This window comes from Oxyura jamaicensis, chromosome 1 (genome assembly GCF_011077185.1).
Source record: "Oxyura jamaicensis isolate SHBP4307 breed ruddy duck chromosome 1, BPBGC_Ojam_1.0, whole genome shotgun sequence".
NCBI classification, from domain to species: Eukaryota; Metazoa; Chordata; class Aves; order Anseriformes; family Anatidae; genus Oxyura; species Oxyura jamaicensis.
The window spans coordinates 126,735,101-126,750,707 of NC_048893.1; the positions used below are offsets into that span (position 1 = coordinate 126,735,101).

The window sequence follows — 15,607 nt, forward strand, 5'->3', positions numbered from 1 at the left end:
TCTATTTTCTGGATTCTGCATTTAGAGAGGTCTTTTTTTTTTTAAATATATATATATATATATATATATATATATATTAGCCATTTCAAATACAAATGCATGTTGAATAGGCTGAGGAATGGGAAATTCATGCGAGTTTTCAGCAATTCTATATATGCTGACATGCTCTGAACAGGGTGTCTGTTCCCATGTCTGGAAAACAAAGATAGAGAAAGATCATTTTATTGCTCAAGTATTTTCCTTTTCCTGGCTTTTATTTTCCTGACTGAAATCAATATTTCAGGGCTAATGGATGAGGATGTCTGCTGTTGCTGCCTAAAATGCTGACCTTGACAATCAATACATTTAGCTTGGAGCATTTGTGATGTCAATTACTATGATAATACTTCAGCATTTACTGCCTGCAAAATGTCTGTGTTATTGGGTTAGAGTTCCCTTCAAGCTTATCTTTCCCACTTTCTCCCTTTTTATACTGTGTAACTGCTGGAGAGTCCAAACCCTCAGGCACAACGGTAGTAAGAAATTATTTTATTAGAACTGTGTGGAAGATGTTTTGTGTTTTGTTTTCTAATTTGTTTATCATTTTGAAAATTCAGAGGGACAAGCAAACTCTTCTGAATTATACATTTCATTTCAACAGGAAGTATTTTTTTAACGTTTTAAAATTTTCTCAAGCAGATTTTAAATTTTCCATTAAAAATGAAGTAAAGTTTTCTATAAAGTTGCGTGTTCAAGAAACAGCACATATTTTGATAGTAAACACTAAAACGTTTAGCTTAATATATTTGTTGTAGTGTACAACTAAATGAACTACATGATTATATCTAAATGAGTTTAGTATTGTCAATTGTACTTTTATTTGTTTATTTATTTATTTATCTCCAAAAACGACTTCATGTAAGAAGTTTCACATAGCCCAAAGTTTTAACACCAGGCATCTCTGAATGCTTTCAAAATGGCATCTCTCTCCCTTCTCCTCTTCGTTTTATTCAATGTGAACTGCCTTGTCAGTGTTTTGTCCTGCTCTTGCCTGAACAGAAAAATATTAAATGCCAGCACTGGTGCTTTCTGTCCCTTGCATGTGAATCTGTTGCAGAGCTTCTGTACCAAATTATCCGGATGGAGTAGAGACCTTGACCTTGACATCAGATTGATCCTTGTGACCATAAAGGCTTTCAACAGGTCTAAGAGATTACTGACTTCACTCCAGAGCTACAGTGAATTTTTTCAGTCTCTGCGCAGAGTAACAAGTAGACAGACCATTATAAGTGATGGCTTTTTATTCATAAGGCAGTCTTGAGCTGTGGTATCTAATCTTATTAGAGAAAATTAGGTCTGTCTTGGACCTTTAAAACTTGTTTGTGGGGCTCCAGCCCAGTAGCTGTCAATCAACTGAAACTTGTCATGAAGGTTTACAAAGACTGACCATAAACTGTTAAAGAATGACAGCTATGGTGCATTACTTCATTGCCTTCAGACCTATCTAGATCTGCATTTCTTCCAGATTAAAAGGAGTCTGTAGGCAACAGAATAAATGCTTTGTCTGATGGGGTGTTGAAGACAATTGTTAGTATTGACATAATTTGCAATGATTTTTCAGAAGGAGCAAAGATCGTTAAAAATGAGGCTGAGAAAAGGTATTATTCATGTGTGCTTGTAGCAGCTGAAAAGTTTGTTCTACAGTCCTGTAATAAGCAATACCTCTGCACACATATGGCACTATTTAAAGGGTTTTCAAATGCCTCTTATAATGCTGAATAAGCAAGATCTGACCTGAAACCCTTCAAGGTAATTGAGAGCTTTTCCATTGACTTCAATGGGCTTTGGCTTGGGACATTACTGAATTTAGTCTCTCAAAACCACTTGGACTATTGTTATCCTCATATACTAGTAGAGAACTGAGACAAAAAAGTGACATGACATGCTGTCAGTCACAAAAGAGGTTGGCAAAGACAGTTAAAGAACTTGGTGTTTTTGCTGCCAGTCTTATTATTCAATTACCTCTGCTCTCTTCTCTCCAAAAATAGAGATGAAATTAAAAAAAAAAAAAAAAAAAAAAAAAAGAAGAAAATGCTAGTGAAATAGTCCTGTGAATGGCTTGAGATTAGAGAGTCAAGATTGCGTTACACAGAGGCTATCCTAGCTAATGACAGCTCAGATATGCTCTGAGCTCTCTGCGCTTTATGACATGTCCCGGGGACATCGTTCCCATGGGATGAGGTGACATGATTTTTCCTTCCTTGGCCTGCGCTGCAGTTTCCTGATACTGACTGAGATCACATCGGTGGGTGAGTCACACTCAGCACCTACATTTTTGTCCTCTGAAGGTGCCCAAGCAAAACTGTGAGTAAGAGCCAGACTCCAGGAAAATGTTTGTTAGATGATGCATTCAAGGAAAACAAACATCAACACCACAACTGTCTACATGCCTGCTTCTTTCCACTATGGCTTACCTGGGACTGGTGAAGGTGCTCTCACTTCATATGCTCCTGCAATGTCCCCTCTTTGACTTCACAGTCTATTCTTACCAGAAGAAGTTGAGATGCAGAGTGCAGGCAGCCTCTCAGGCAGGAGACTTTTTGGGAGTTGGCAGTCTCCTTTGCAGTGGTGTTGCCTTCCCCTTGAGCACAGCTCTGGTGTGGAGGACAGCCAAGCTCCCCTCCACCAGCTGACCACTTCAGAGCTCCATGTAGTTTCTTATGCTAGGCTTGTGACAACTCTACCAGTTGTAATTTGCCTGATAATTCACAATTTGTGCTTCTTAATTTATCTTTTTATCCTCTGTGGCTTTTAGTTTCTGTCAGTTATCCAGCGGGAAGGGGCCTGTTGCTCACTTTGTGCCATCCTCTGGTAGATCTGCTGGATTTGAGTCTTCTGCAACATGTGAGGATGCTATTCTCCTTTGATATGGATGTGCTTATTGCCTTTTTGTTTTGTATGGGTGAAGAGCAGAATCTGTCCAACTCCACAGCTTTTCAGATTGTCAGCCCTAGGCTGAGCAATAACCATTAGGAGAAAACCTACTTGTCAGATCCCCTCCAAGCCCAGGTGGTCAGACATAAAATGAATGCTGTTTGGAGAGAAGAAAAGTGTGGTTTCTGATAACACTACTTCTTCAGATTGCTGCAGGGGTTGTTCTAAGCTTCTCTCTGAGGTCAGAAGAAATTCATCAATTTATGTGCAGACAAAGATGTCCCTGTCAGTTGGCCAGTGCTGGCTGTTTGAACTAGTCTGGTCAAAGAAGAGGAGAGAAAAGCATATCCAGCCAGAGGCAACAAAACGCTTGAGCTTATTCACCTTCCTTCCTTGACCTCCATACCAATTTGATTTGAGGCTACCTCATCACTATATTGAACGTGATTTACATGGTTCATTAATTAATAAGACAGAATTATATTAAGAAGCCATGACTTCACTGTTAACTAATGGGTCTGTCAAGTTCTCACTGAAGATTTTAGGGATAAGGCCCAAGGGGCATAACTTAGATTAATTCCATTCATAACAACTGCCACTATCTCAAAGATATGACCTAGCTGATGAGTAGTAATTGGTTATCAGGAGTTGTGACCAGCTCCTAAATTTGGCAAAGAAGAAGAAGCTCTGAATTCTACTGACCTGGAAGACCTTGATAAAAACTGTCAGAATTAAGATGAGAGCACAGTTTTCAGCTTTGTCTGACATTTTGCATTTATCTGAGCTACAACCTTGAGAAAGCTCTGGAAGACAAGTCTTTACTTAAAATATTGTGGGAGGAAGAGCTTAATGAGTGCTTGTGTGGGGACGTAGCAGATACTGAGACCTGAACAAAACAAGCGTAGATAATAACAAGCAGATAAAAGCTAACACAAGTTCTGCAGAGGAACCAGATAGCCTAGAACATCACTTCTTACTTTGATTTACCACCACTCACATTGTGGAGTGAATTGCATTTGCTTTGTAATCATCATTTTGTAAAGCAGGGGAAATATTTATTAACACTGCCACAGCAGTTGCTCAAAAGCCATGGCATTACTTGCTTGCTTCTTGAAAGTGCCTACAGATGCTATTTAGCACCTCCCAGTACTAGATGTTATGAACAAAATAAGTATCAACCCTTCTCTCAATGATCTAGCAGTTTCAGCATATAGCGAGAGATTAAAGGGAGAGAGAAATAGAAGAGACAGGTGAAACAACATATTAAGTAAGTCGGCAACTATGGCAACTACGTCGGCTCAGGCCTATCAGAGTGATGTGGAAGAAATGAGAGGGGTGGAGACATCCCCCTATTAGCTCTGCTTAGTTCTACTTGTATTCCAGTCTCATGAGAGAGGACAGACTGCAGTACAGTTCATTTGTCCATCACCAACCCAACCATACCTGGCTGAAGTGGTGAGTGTTTTGTGTCCTTTTGTAATAAGTGAGGCTGTGTCTCTGACCAAGATCTAGATGCAGTATGGGCATGTGTGAGAACACATAAAACAAGAAAGGTTTTTCTTCTGTAGTCAGTGCTGCTTTTCCAGTCGTAGAAGTAAAGCAGAATTTGGAATGAGATCCAGAACACCTGGGTTTCTGCTGTCTCGTGAAGCAGTCCTCCTGAAGCAAGTGCCCGACCTGCACACTGAGTTGATGGAGACATATGATTTCCTCTTTGGAGGAAGGCCCAACCTGCCTTAGGTTGTGAGTTCTCTGATACCAAAGGCACGAAGAAGTTCTTTGGCTTTGCTACTCTCCTCTATCTCTTTATTAGAGGAAGTGATATCCTAATATCTAGTTTCCAAAGTGGAGACAACCAAGGTGCATGTGGCATATACAGGGCTGTGAGTTCTAAATATGTTATCTCCTGAGCAAGAACTCTTGGAATTGTGGAGCCCTCTGCCTCACCCATGCCCTACCCATTAAAGAATGAGTCCTTAATAGTGTCCATGCTTTCCAGCTTAATAACTAAAGAACAGAAAGTTTCAGTGACTTAGCTTTGTGGCCTCTGTAGCTTACTGGACAAGGCCCTTTTTGTTAGCTCAAAAGAGCTCTGTGGCTGACAGCCACAATTTTGACACTTAAGGCCTACAAAGAAATTTTTAAATGACTCATATCTACAGCTTAGAGGGAAGACAGGCTATTCTATGAATACGTGTGTGGTTTATGTAGCTGTATGATGAATACATCTATCTTTCTAAATTGCTGGTGTTAATTACCAATGCAAAGATAGAGGAATGATGTCTTTTTGATACATAGCTAGGTCTAATTCACCTTGGTGTTCTTGGATGAATAAGATCCAGTATTTCTGTTAATGTTTTCCATGACCCAGCCATCAGAGAAGAGTGATGCATTACTGTGCATTTTCACTGGTAGGTATTTTCTATAGTAATTACACACTTACCAAGATAGATAATTGTTGGTTTCCAGATATTACCACTGTGGTCCGAACCACTTGTTCCCACTCTGTTTTAATTTAATTCTCCACTGATCCTACCTTTTCATTTATTTAAAATTATGAAAGGAGTTTCTACATTTAACTACACAAAGAAAGGCAAAAACTGTTTTAAAAGCCTGATTGATTTTGAGCAGTATGAACATGTAGTGAGGTAGCTACCTCAAAGCATGCTTAAGGGATCACACAGAAAGCTCACACACTGGAAGAGAAAGAAGAACTAAGATTACCATACTTTTTACATCATCCAAAAATGAAAAGCATAGAGAACAACAACAACAACAACAACAACAACAAAAGCATGCATTTCAACACTGCAGTAGCATTAGCTCTGACCAGAACACACAGGTTTCCAACTGCTCTCTCCATGGTGTGTCAGTGGAAAAAGGAAAACCAAGAGGCGTTCTGCACAGTCATGCAGAGGAAGTGCCCCCCGTTCATTGTGCTTCCTTGCACGCCTGAAGGCGCTCTGTGTGTGAGCATTTGCAAGAATAAACCATATGTTAATGACTTACTTACTAACCTCAAAGCCAAGTCCATATGATATAAACTACCAGTATCACCTTTCTTTTGTTCACTGTGCTACTGCCTGAACATAAAACATGATTTCAGACAATGTCAGGTATAAGTATTGTAGCAAAATGGGAACTGTTAAAGTCAGCCCATACATTAAGCAGAAAACCATTTTGAGAAAATGTATATGTACTGAAAGCAGGATAAAAATAATATATAAACATATCCACAAGCCAAAAATATGATATTCAATGATGATGAAAGGTGCTTGAAAAACATTAAGACAAGCAAAGCAGATTCTTTCCTACCATAAAAAGCTTTGTTCAACACAGGAGGGCTTCATGACGGCTGGAAAATATGAGAAAGGAAAACAGACTAGAATATCACCCGGACTTATTTTGAAATGAGGTTTCTGGTTTTCAGAATGTAATTCTATTGCATATTGTATTTGTGTGAGTACTGCAAAGCAACCATATCCATACGATAGGTGAATAAACTGACGTTTTGTATCTTTCGGTGATTTTCTTGTGGTTTTAATTTTCTTTTGTCATTTCCTCATCCCTTTTTTGTTGCAATAGCTTTGATAGTTCCCCATATATGCTGCTTCTTTACCCTGCTGTTTGCCCTGAAAGGAATTGACAGGCCCCCTATCTGGCTTGTTAAGCTCTTGAAGCTTGCTGCATCCTGCATGTAGCATGTTTCTGATTATGCCGGCAGCACAGACATGCAAGCTCACAGCTGCTGCGGTGCTGCCAGATCAATACACGCACAAAGCACAGCGAGCCTTTTGTGTAGGTTCAGAAATCAGGTTTCTCTTGTCTAGAGGGCAATCTGCAAAATAAAATCTCCTGACATGAAGTAGTCCTCCTGGAGCTTCACCGAGATATGCATTTATCAATGTATTTAACAAGGCACTAAGCAGCTCTCAAGGCTGACTGACAAGAAGGGGTTTCCTTGCTCCAAATCAATGCCACCTCCCCCTCCAGCTCTCCCCCGCACCATCCTACAATCCACACATGATAAGACACAACATATGTTCCTCTTTAGACTTGCCTGCAAGAACACAAAAACCTTAAAAGACGCATCAGTTGCGGACATAAAGCTGTCAGGAAACAATTATCAACTCTATCTCTTTGGGATCTTATTAAGCCACTTGGGTCTTGATAACTTCACAGATACCTTCTGTAGTAGAAATAATCAAGGCAGAGATAATGCAATTTATTGATAAAGCATGGAGTCTCACTGGGGCACCTTAAAGCCTACTCAGCTCTTAGTTTGGGGGATGGCTTTGCTGTTCATTTCTGTGTTTTTGTGCTGTGTTTTTTTTTTTTTTCCTTCTTCCTTTGTGTGGCTGATATGACTCAATTTATATTCTTTCCTTCCCTCTGACATGGACAAGCTCATTTTTCTCTTTCCAAGTACACTGAATACACAGCTTTAGTCTGTAGTAATTGCCAGCTCAGTGGCCAAGAGAAAGAAAGGGGAGCGGGATACAGGGAAGGATCAATTATAACATGCCATGGAGAGCAGAATAAATCCATCTTTTCTCAGACATTTGCCCTAGCACTTCCCCAGGAATGGCTGTGCTATGGGTGGGTGAGCCTTGCAGGATTGCTAATAAGTTGCATTGGCAGCAGGAGTTTGACTCTCAAAGGCATGAGACTATAAATCCTTAAAAACTGAGATGCAAATAAAAGGCGATTGCATGTTTGGGCTTAACTGTCATTTTAAACAATTTGGGCTCATATCTGTCTGTGCCTTTTCTCTCAACCACCCACACTTTCCCCAGAGATTGGATTTGGAGAAGTCAGCAAATTTTATCTGAAAATAGCCTAGGGATGGATTTTTCCTCAGAAGAGCCATTGCCCCAGAGGAAGTGGGGTTGAAGCATCAGGGAAATGTAGGAATCCACTTCTGAACATATGTCCAGTCCCCCCCAAAATGTGAAAAGATAGCTTATGTTAAGTTCTGAGCAGTCCTTTCGTTTTTTTTTTTTTTTGGTTTTCTTTATTTGATCGATTTATTTATTTATTGTATTTCTTATTTTGAAAAGCAGCTTTAAAAGAGGTATTTTGTGGAGACATTTCAGAAAGGCCCTAAAGGAAGAAAGTGTTAGGTTGAATGGCAGGACCTAAGACTGGCTTTGAAGAACCCATGGAAAGAAGACTCAGGGTTCCTAATGGGCCCATGTTAAGGCTTGAACAGCTTTGCTTTGTGTACTCATCATCAACCTGGCTGAAAAAAATGATATTGATTATGGCTGCAGAAGAAGAAAACTTAAAAGATTTTAAGATGAGACTCTTCAATTATTATTATTATTATTATTATTATTATTTTATTTGATCAGATCAAGGGGGATGACTAATTTGGTAAAGCTTCAACAAAAGCAGAGAACTGAGAAAAGCATCCATTAGAAGCACAGCATCCATTAGAAGCACAGCATTGAAAACACTCTGAAATTCAGTAAGGTGAATCCATTCTTTTGAGGGCTACAATTAGGCAATCGGTTTTATATAGTTTATTAAAGATGTCCCATGGCTGTGCTTCCTCATGTTATACAGCAAGGTGTCTTAATTAAGATCTCTTGTCTGGAATTTACTTTAAAAAGTGGCAATAGTTAGTGATGTCTCTGCCTAATTTCACACTGGGAATTGTGGGAGGTACCTGTTCTTAGCTGAAAGTCCATGGCTGAGAAAGCTTTGGATGTTTCACTTTCCCCAGTTAGTAAGTGAAAATTGAAGCTAGCAACAGACTGATGAAAATCTCCTGAATGGAATAGTTGCCTTTCTCTAAGGCAGCAGGGTGTAGGTGAATTGTAAAGTGCCCATCCCGTGCTTGTTTGACTGATGGTTCCTGGTCTCTGGGGACTTCAGGCCTACAGCCTCATACCCCTGCAATGACTTTAACTTGCTTTGGTATGCCCTCGTTTCCAGTTCCTTCCAGCTGTCTTCTGCACAATTTTTCTCTTATTTTGCTACTAGTCAAAGGATCAAGTCTCCTGTGGTGGTATAGGATCAAACTTCTAGTGGTAAATAGCCTTTAAAAAAAACCTCAGTGATTATTTATTTTTTTATTTATTGTCAAAGGTTGAATTCTCCTACACTATTCCCATCTTTGGAGAGGTCCCCTTGAGGATTTATACTACAGTAAACCACAAGGGCTGGATTAATCTCTCTTTGCATTTAACCATTGAGGGCCTCTCTGAGGTGGTTTGTACTGCTTCTGTAGAACATCTTTGTTCATATCTTTTGGAAGTGCCTGTTTCCCTGCACTGAGGAGGCCTGATGCATGCCTTTTTATAGATAGATATATTTAGTTGCAGAAATACTACCAAAAGTCAACTGACTGATGACATTGCATGTATTATTGCCATAAAATATTTGTACTAACATGTCTTATGAATCAGTGCAAAGGCAGAGGTTCATAACAGAAAAAAAAGCTTCTCAGGAAGTTCTTTGTTACAATGCAATCCTGGCTTCTCAGTCCTGCTTTTTTATTTGAACTGATTTATCTTGAGGCTATAGACAGCTGATATTTTTTGACTACTCATACTTTATCGTGGTATTATCTTTAAAAGTATAACTATATCCTTGGTGTTAGAGCATCCCAAATCGCTCTTATCTGAGGAAAAGGAAGAAGTGATAAGATTTTTTCTTTTACTCCACCTGCCTATCTCATTACCCTTCTCTAACTCATTTGAGTATGTTTTTCATTTTCATTTCAAAGTGCAATTTTGTTTCCGATAGTGACGAGTGTATTTTAAAAGGGGTTTTATTTTAGTGATGGATTAAGTCCATCACTATCCCTCTTCATTTAAAACTCAATTTTAAGGATGAAACTTTCAGTCATGCAAAATCATAGGCAGGTACTCCACCAGTACAAATCTGAGGTGTTTCTTTAAGAAAGAATTTTTTTGTTTGTTTGTTTGTTTGTTTTTTTTAAGGAGAAAAATAAGAGCAAGATAGTGAGTACAATCAGATAGGTGTGCTTTAGAACACAGCAAGGGCACAGAGTGTCATAAGCTTGAAAAATGATCCAAGCAGGTAACATTATGATATGATTAGAAAAAAGCTGTAGTCTCTTGGAAAAAGGACCAATTACTATCCTTTAGGTTATTAATTTCTAATCATTTGCAAATGCTGTTTTCTGACATACACAAGACATATCAGATTAATTAGATTCATTTACAAACGTCAGCTTCGCCTGTGCTAGTAATAGAGGGCACAGTGAAGAAAACTTCCTTTCTCAGTGTTGGTGGCACTGTACATATTCTGCTTCTAGTCTTTAAAAATAAAACAGAAATAAGTTATACTATCACATGTAGTGTTTCATGCTTATTTTTTGCAAGCTTTTCTTTACTTTGACGGGTTTTCTGACTAAGTTACTAAGCCTATCACTGTGTCTATGCATATCCTTGCTCATAGGGCCTCTTTCGGAACAGGAGCCAAATGAAAACTGGGGTTCAGGTCAGTTTATATTAGTCACTGAAAAGGAGGTTATTCCTGAATTAAAGAGTTTGCAATCCACCTGCACTTTAATATCTACTGTTGCATGTAATAGAAGACAGCAGACATTGTTGGAAAACCTTCCACAATCTTAAAACAACAACAACAATAAACATATCTGGGTATGTAAATTTAATTCAGTGTGTTGATTTCATTAATTTTCTGAGGACGTGTTTACTTTTATTCGGTTCATCTGAACAAGAAAGCTAAACACAATGTGGAAGTAGAGAAAAAAAATAAAGTAAATGTATTGAATTATTCATGGCAAAAGTTTAGGACCGTTCTCCTGTAAAGATTGGTCCCGATGCAGGAATGTCCCTAAACTCCTGCATGATAACTAATGTTGCTTTTATTGCAGTTTGAATGAGTCTTGCAAAATTCTGTAAGTTGCTGAGTATTAGGAGACAGAGAAGTGGCAGGGTAACAGCTTTATGAAAACAGGGCACAAGCAGAAGTGAGTCAACAGGAGAGAAAAAACAGGGATCTGAAGAGGAAGTAAGTGACTAGAAAGCAAAGAGAAGAACAGCAGGCAATTTGTTTTGTTTCCTGAAGAATTTCTGGAGGATCTGACCCTTTGCAAGATGTAGGTAAGGAGTCCATCAGTGCTGGATGGGAACTGCAGTGCATTCTTCATAGTGAGACCTCAGGGTAAACAAAATTAGAACAGGAGCAAAATGTATTCATTTCTCATGCAAGAGCAGTAAAGAGGTAATACTAATGATAAAACTAGACTCTTTTTTAGTGTCCTTTCACCAGACATGAGCCATCACTGAAAGGAATATGTACTCTGAGGCCTGGATGATTTTAATACATCGAGGTAGCTAAAATGTCAAGGAGATAGCCTTGGAGTCAGCTGGAGGTTGCCTGACCTCTGACTCTTTCTACCAGTAAAGATGTAATTCTCTCTCTCTCTCTTTTTTTTTTTTTTTTTTTTTTTTTTTTTTTTTTTTCTTTTTCTTTTTCTTTTTTCTTTTATATTTCAACATCTGATGGTTTTGCAGGAAAGCAGAACCATGGACTCTGGTCAGATCCTGTGTATTTTTTTCCCTTTTTCCAATCTCTTTTGTTTGCTTTTTGCTATACACTTATGGTGACACATCCCATCTGGTCCTGTTGCATTGCATGATCCAAGATAATACATAGTGCTGTTGGCAGTCAAGATGGGACACATCATAGCTTGTTCCCAGTCCATGTTGCCAAGGACCTTAATCTTCTGCTTCAGAGTTACAAACAATTTTTAATTTATTTTGAAGACATAGAGTGGTAAACATCTCAGGGAACTCTACATTTCCATGGTCTGGCTGATTCTGCACCCAGACCAGCTTGCTTAAAGCTTCCACAGGGATCTTTGCTCCAGAGATACCCTGACTGGGCTGAAGGTTGGGTGAACAGATCTGTTTCTTCCTGAACCTCCCAGTGTCATCACAGTCACCTTGATTATGTCTCACCCTGTCCCTTTCCCTGCTTGGAGGCCTCTTGTCAGGGAGGGGCTCTCTTAGGGTCTGTTTTGGGCAGTGCTTTATTGCTGAGCTGAGGGGAAAATAGCCTGGGCAGAGGCAAAGGACAGAGCCTGTAATAATAAAGTCGTCTTTCCACACCCTGTTTTTCATGTTCCATATTTGAGTTTGAAAGCTTGATATTTTGAACTATGACTCACCAATTTTGCTTTATTGCTAATGGTCTGTGATTGGCAAATTTTATGACTTTAATCAGTCAAGCAGCTGTGTGCAAAGTAAAGCTAAGCAGACAGTTTTTAACTGCTGCGCCAAATAGGAATAGATAATAGAAATAGATAATGAGACTTTGCCATGTCCAAAAGTACCTTGATTAATCTGACATTGCAGGCATAGCTGGTGTGCACACACACAAAGGCACCACTTCCTGCTTTTGTTTACATTGGGTTTCCCCCGTAGTGTGTGCATTTCTGTGATTTGTCTGTTAGTCAAAGGGGCGCACGGTGCTGGGGCCTTGACACCTCGTGGGACCTTCAGAAATGCCTGAGCTCAGCTGGGGGGAAGAGAGCCCCAAAGGATTCAGTGTGGTTACACAGAGCAGCAAGAGAGAACTTCCCTGCAGAGCCTTGTCGAGGATTACACCCTCCCGCGGACACCCTGTAATCTCATAATCCCTAACCTATGACTTGCCTCTGATCTCCTCTCACTCCAAATTATTTAGACTTCAAGTAAGAGGAAGTTTAGAGAAGAACAATTACCTAAAACCATTTCCATTAAGCTCCTAAAACATTTTTAGCCAGTTTAACGGAGCAGTTAATGAGAGCAGTAGAGGAGACCTTGGGAGGTTAGCGTGGATGCCTTTCATCTTTCTGCTCTACTTTTCTTATCTCCACCACTTCTGCTGAAGCGAACAACCAGACAAGATGTGTTTCCAGTATGCATTTAACACTTTGTGTGTTATAGTTGAAAGAGTGGAGATTTTATTTTTAGTTGTTTTAAGAGCTTTTATTGATGTGATATGTATGACATGAAATGTTTCCTCCACATATACACAAACCTGGAAATGATAGGCTTGGTTACTACTCAAAAGTAGATTTACTTCACCACTTTTTTTTTTTTTTTTTTTCAGAAAAATGAATTCTTATGTTATAGCCCTGCAGTAAGCCTTATACTATAATGAGGAGATGGTTAGAATATCTAGAATATTCTTTCTGTTTCTGCTATTGATGTTTTTTTGTATGTTTTGTTTTTAAAATGAATTTCAAATATAATTTCAAATTAACCTAAAATGTAAACAAGACTGGCATCAGTTATTTATTCTTTACAAATAGATTTATTTGCATAATTTTGTTATTCACATATCTCTAAAATACACATAATTCTGCTATACGCATCTACTTTTATACAGTTCTTAGGTAAAAGTGAACTTTTACATACCATTTTTCCTTATTATTTTAAAACATGATTCTCAAAATATTTGCATTTGCAAAACTCTCCCCTTCTTTGTCTCCCCTTCCCCCCTCCCCCCAGATATTGCAGTTTCTTTTGTTCTATGGGGTTTTCTTCATAGTATGAAACACAGAAGAAAAATATGCACATACCAGAAATATCAGTAATAGCAATAATAATTTCTTTTTCATGACTATTGAAAAGCCATGATTAGCAAGGTCTGTAAAAACAAACCTTGTAAGAATATTTACAGGAAAATAAGAAACATCACAAAAATGATTTTTCAGTTTGGCAGAAATGAGGAAAAATAACTTGCCAGAAGAGAAGTACAACTGGAATATGTCACCACACCACATCACTCAGTGACTCCCCTTCTCCTGTGCAATTTCTGTCTTTGTATTTGAACTGCATGTTCTGCATGTTTTGGGGGTTATAGTTTTTTTTTTTTTCTTTTTTTCTTTTTTCTTTTTTCCCTGTCATTTCAGCTGATTGTTTTTTTACAGTGTGTCTCTGATCTCTGCTGGGGTCTCAAGGTGTTGCAGTAAGATAATTTTTAATAGGTAAAATGACAAACATCCATCAGTCCCTACAATGATTTTTTACAAGGCTATCAACATACCAATTTGAAAACTGTCCCAGTTATTTGGCTTTCAAAGCCAGACTTAGCCCTTCTGTACTGAAGTTTTTGCAGTATTTCATTTGATGATTTCTGCACAAAATTTTGCAATCACATTAATCATTGGAGTAACTTCTGTAATAATAAATAATAAACACCATTCAAAATAATAAACGCCATCACCACTAAAACAGTGTAATTCACTTAATGGTGTTGCATCCGTTTAAAATCAGTAGTACACTGGAGTCTGTCCTTTCCTTGCTGTTATATTGGAACCACAATGTAAAAATGCACTGTTGCCTTTGCAGGAAAATATCATTAAAAGAGAGTGCTTTATCTCTTTTACCCCTTTGACCTCTCCCTCCCAGCAATAACTAGCTTACTGTAGCTGTATTCTTCCTCTCTTAAAGCAAAAGCAATTAATCGGCTTTCAAGATTTGCAGAATCTCATATTTCAAAAAGTACCTGGTTTTGCTTAGAATGGCCTTCTTGTCATCATGCGATTGAAAAATGAACTGAAACTTTTTATCAAAGATCAAACAAACCCAAACTGTACTTACCATTAGCTAAGTATTTGGCCTGGGCTGAGTCATTCCACCACATACGGGGCTGGTGAGTCAGTATCATCCCTGATCAGCGTGGTACCCACAGGTTGAATTAGACTGCAACATGTCTCTATAAGTGAGTTTAAGCTTGGCAATAGACGTGTGTGACAATGAACTTTTTGTTTTGTTGCTATGGGTTGCTGTGGTAAAGATGGGTTTTCTAAAAAGCACAAAATCAATTTCATATGATGAGTAACTGTGACAGTCTAGAGGAGAGGATCGATGCAGAGCTTACAAACTGTATTTAAGTTAGGAGCCTTATGTTAGATTTCAAACTCCAGTTTGAAACCAGTCCAGTGGGTACCCTTGCTACTGTCTTTCTACTGCCTTGTTTGGATGAAATTCAATGGGTTGATGACAGCACTAACGATGGAAATTCATTAACCTGAGGAAATCTCATTCAAATGTAAGTAAATGGGAGCAATGCAATAACCAAAATCTGCCAGGTTAAGTTTTCTCTGACTTCTTTGTAGGAAGCCAGAGATTAGAGCAGTTGAGTTTTTCCCTGAGGCAGAGCAAAGGATTTCGATGTAATTTTGCAGCCCTTTAACTGAACGTGATTTCAAACCTGAGGAGTTTGTGCAGGAGGGAAAGTAACGCTCCTCTCGAGGTAGGATTAGCCAAGGAAGAAGAAGAATAGCTGCATAAGGGAAGGGTGAGGGGCAGAGAGAAAGGATTAAGAAAACAACTACCACCCCAAATCATACATAGCTGAGATAGAAAAGACAAAACGATTCTGACATATCCGGAAAAAAACTGGGAGAAGGAAAGAGAAGCATGTGTGTTTATTATTTTGTCTAGCACTGTATCCTTCCTGTGCTAACTGAAGTAGAGGATAATTGTATTTAGAAACCCATACACATCTTGGGCATCTGTTAACTTTCATCTGTCCCGTGTCACTGAATAGTAACATGTAAATCCAACATGCTGCAGGCTAGATTTAAGGAATTCAGTTTTAAATCACTGTGGTGTCTGGAAGCCTAGGACAGCCTAGAGGCCATTTAGCCTCATTTCTGAGAGGAGATAACAGACATCTATATTTCATATTAGAAGGGTGT

The 15,607-nt window shown here is 38.7% G+C and overlaps 1 long non-coding RNA gene across 3 annotated transcripts in view; it reads left to right on the forward strand.

Annotated features, from left to right (window-relative positions):
* Positions 1-331: 331 nt before the first annotated feature.
* The window catches only part of LOC118169821, a 54,144-nt gene continuing 38,868 nt past the window's right edge, over positions 332-15,607 (forward strand). Inside the window, exons 1-2 of one of the 3 annotated variants that reach the window (XR_004752312.1) lie at positions 332-515; positions 10,345-10,547. This is a non-coding gene — a long non-coding RNA (uncharacterized LOC118169821). Of the gene's footprint in view, positions 516-8,264; positions 8,384-10,344; positions 10,548-15,607 lie in introns of those variants that run through there. The other 2 variants (XR_004752307.1, XR_004752332.1) reach the window with 2 other exon arrangements.